Consider the following 4,124-nt stretch of genomic DNA (forward strand, 5'->3'; position numbering starts at 1 on the left):
CCGTGCTGGCCAGGGAAAGGCCAGATCCACCCCTTTGTATTCTACAGTCTGTGACCCTCAAGGGCTAGTCCTAGGCCTTTCCATAGTCCTAGCTGAGTGGTGAATAGTGGCTGAGCCCTGGAGCCACCCAACCAGGCACAGGCCTAGAGGTGACCAATAAAGTGTCAGGGACAGAAAAAAAAAAAAAAGAAAAGAATGTTTTCCCAAGTGTTTTTTAAAATATGGAAAAAAGGCAATGACCTGATTTTCCAAAATAGAAGATCACTGGAGATTTTCCCAAAGTGTGTTATTTATAAAATAAATTTTTAAAAATTGTCTTTAAAGGCTGGAGGGGAAGTTGAGGAACATTTCTTAAATAACATGAAACAGTTTTGATGGGTCTTTGCTATCTGTTTATAGTCCTTGGGAGTCCTGGCTGACCAAGGGCAGGGCCAAGGGCAGGGGCAGAGGCAGTCCTCCTTAGGTGCAGGTGATAAAGGGTACACTTTCTGTAGAACATTTAGTAAGGAGAGTAATTTAAATAATAAATTCAAAAGATTAGTCTGCTTTTTGTTATCACATGCTGGCAATTTTAAGGAATACCAATGAGAAATGCTCTTCCCTGAAAAAATATTTTGTTCATTTAAATAATTGCTGTGGTTAGTTTGGAGTTTGAATAAATATATTTAAGCTTCACATTAGTATATTTTGTTCTTATCCTTTAATAAATATTGTATTCTATATGGAGGTTAATTTGGAGAACTAACAGTAATGCAGTGGCTGCCTCTCTCCATTCTTTCTTTCTCCCTCCCACTACATGAGCTGGTGAGCACCGCCCCCCACCCCTCCCCCCTGCCACACACACACACACACAGATTCAGCCACAAAGTCTTGTGAGAATACATCTTTAATGTTCAGAAACATTTGAACTCACTTCAGGTGCAATTTCTGTTTCCAGCTCCTTTGGCACTACATGTTTCCTCATTTAAACAAGTAGCTTTGAAATAAACCATCATAGGTGGTATCTTTAAAAACAAAGAAACTGAATTTGCCTTACTTCAATTCTAACATTCTCTGTGACCACTCTGAATTTTCTAATTGTATTAAAATTTTAAAGTGATAAAGAGCACAAAATGCAATATGTGATATTTTTGTTAACTGCAAATTTTAGTTCATGCATGAGAATAGTTTACTGAATTTATTATAGTATTTTTAAAACTGAAATTTATTCATCTTTTAAAATTATGGTTTGTTTTGAACATAAAAAATCATGAAAATAGTTAATATTTATGATTATTACATAACTATTACTAAAAATAACCTTGTCTAACATACCAAGAGGGTGTTAAAAACTGACCAGGTGTCAAATAACCTAGGTATGTCATTGTATTTAGGGGGAACCTACTAAGAAGCCAAGTGTTAACAACGATTTCTCTGCGATTTGTGAAAATGGCTGGTGGGAAAGCAATCTGACACTGAATGTGTTAGTTCTGCAGGAAAAGAATGCCAGGCAGGGGACATGGGTCTACAATGATCTACTCCGTCCCCCACTTGCACAATGTGGCAACAGTAGCCAGCAGTGACATCCATCTACCATCAGGGAAGGCAGCACAACTCATCAACAATTCTCAAAACTTTCAGAAACAACCAGTGCTTCCAGAGCTGAGTTGTTCATTTAAGGGTAGTAAAAGCACTGAGGGAGACATCTAACATCTACTGTATTCATGAGCAAGTGGAACTCAAAGCAAACTACTGGGACAGTAATATGGCATCCTGGAAGAAGCACAGATTTGGGAGAAGACATGGGCTTTTATTGTGGCCCTACCTAAATTATTCACTGTTAATTCTCTCAAAATATTTACTGATTCTCAACTGTGTAGTCCCAGAGAATACAATGATATATGAGACAGATATCAGACATGGTCCCTGACCCAAAGGAAGGAGACTCACCAGCCACCAAAATAAAAAGTTAACAAATGGGTGAACACTTTTGTTGTTTTAAGTACCAGGAAGGAAACACACAAATGGCTTCCCATAGCTCCTAGGATAAAAACCAGACTTCTTGATATGATCCCCACCATCTTCCCTGACCACATCTAATACTTCTCCCTTGCTAGGTCTGTCTGCTCCAGCCACAACCTTCTTTAGTTCCTCAAATGCACCAAACATTCCTGTTTCAGCATCTTGACATACATTGGCCGCCCCCACTCCTATATATCCTTCAGATCTCAGGACAAATATCTGGTAGAAGAGACTTCCTTGATGTCTATATATCTGTACTTCACACGTCCCATCCCCTACATACATACTGTCAACAGCCAGTCCACATAGCCATGTAGCATCCTGGGCTTTTTCTTCATTCTTCTATAATTATTGGGTTTCTGTGGAATCATTTGTTTAATACCTGTGTTCTCTCCCACCACAATCTCCCACCACTAGACTGTAAGCTTCATGGGGGCAAAGTTCTCTGTTTGACCAACACCTTTGAATTCCCAGGTTTTGGCACAAAAAAAATTTTGTGAAATGAATGAATAGTGACAAGCATAGATGAACATGTAACCAAACTAAAAAATCTGCCACCAGGGATGGAGCTAAAGATAAATCTTTTGGGAGGAAAGCCTGGCTATCCAAAGAACTTCCTCATTCGTACTTTCCTGTGACTGGCCTGGCTGGTCAGGTTGTTGTTATTGGGAGTTTTTGCTTTAACAAGTTCCCCATGTATATTTTTTGCTTTCTTTTACTTCTTAAAACATTTGCCTTTATTTTTTTTCTTTTTTTCATTTGGGCTTTAGCTCCATTTTAATTTCAAAGTTTTCCATTTCAAAACTTTAATCTCTTATTTCACCAACCCTTAGTCTTTTAAAAAATTAGAAATACTTACTTTATTCTATTTTTATCAACTCCTAATCTTACTTTAGAATATTTAGCTCTAGTCTTAATTCTTTTTTGTCTTACTGCTTTCAGTTCTTTCTAAATCCTACTTCAAACCTATTTTTAAAGTAGATATTATTTTTCATAATTTATTTTTAATTTGTTAATGTGCTTATTTTTAATTTGTTAATGTGTTTATTTTAAATTTAATGATAGATTTAAGCATTATTTGACTATATGACCTATCTTTTATTTGGAGTTTCACCCCATTTGTTTTTACCTCTCCCTTCCTCTCCCTCCCTCTTCTTCTCCTGGGTGCTTCTCTCACTCCCACTTCCTCACTTGTATTTGCAGTGACCGGGAAGTTGGAAGTCAGAGAGATGTCAACAGCGGAGAGAGTTTGCTTTATGAACATGGAAGGATGAAAGCTATCTTTTTCCACTAGTTTTCCCTGCATTGGCCTCTTAGTTTACTTCATCAGAATATTCTTCAGACTTGTTAAAAATAGTTTTCCAGACAACCTCACTGTGGAAGATTTGGCAGACTCAGTTAATTCTCTTCAGAAGAACAAGCCCCATTCTGTAGTTGGACTATTATATTTGTTAGAACGGTGTTGCTTGTTAATATCCCTTGCCATCTATTCCTTAGATGAGAATTTGGGGGCAACAATGCCAACTCCATGCCAGGATAAAAGATAAATCACAGAGGAAAAGGGGAAGGGTTTATAGGAACAAGTATAAAAGACACATGGACAAAAACTAGGCAGGGGGTGGAAATGGGAGGTAGGTGGGCTGGGATGGGAGTAAAAGACAGAAACATGTACTTGAACAACAATTAAAATAAAAAAATAAAAAAGAGAAATCATTTTATCTTCTCTAGGTAAGGGTTCTCTAGTTTGACATTCTTCAAGCCTAATTGTGGTGAAGTGCTGACAAACTTCTCAGTGAATCTTTATAGGATGTTCCCAAGTAGAGAATCTGCAGCCAGCACCTGGCATCACTTTAAACTAGCTTGCATTCATTATTCTTCCACGGATGCTTCATTTCGCTCCCCTTCTTGGCAGGTTGAGAGGAGGAGTCTCTGTTCAGTGACTAGCCTCAACCCTCGTCCTCTTCCTGAGGGCTAGCGGAAGCTGAAGGGTGTGGGCTGAGGGCAGTCACAGTTTTAAAAAGAGGAACACTCATCTCCTTGCTTCAAGGTTAGTTTAAAGTTTACATCTTATACCTGATCTTTCAGGCTGGCTCAGAGGATGAGATTTCTAGGAGGTAATTGAG

The sequence above is a fragment of the Phyllostomus discolor genome, chromosome 2, assembly GCF_004126475.2.
Source record: "Phyllostomus discolor isolate MPI-MPIP mPhyDis1 chromosome 2, mPhyDis1.pri.v3, whole genome shotgun sequence".
Lineage (NCBI taxonomy): Eukaryota > Metazoa > Chordata > Mammalia > Chiroptera > Phyllostomidae > Phyllostomus > Phyllostomus discolor.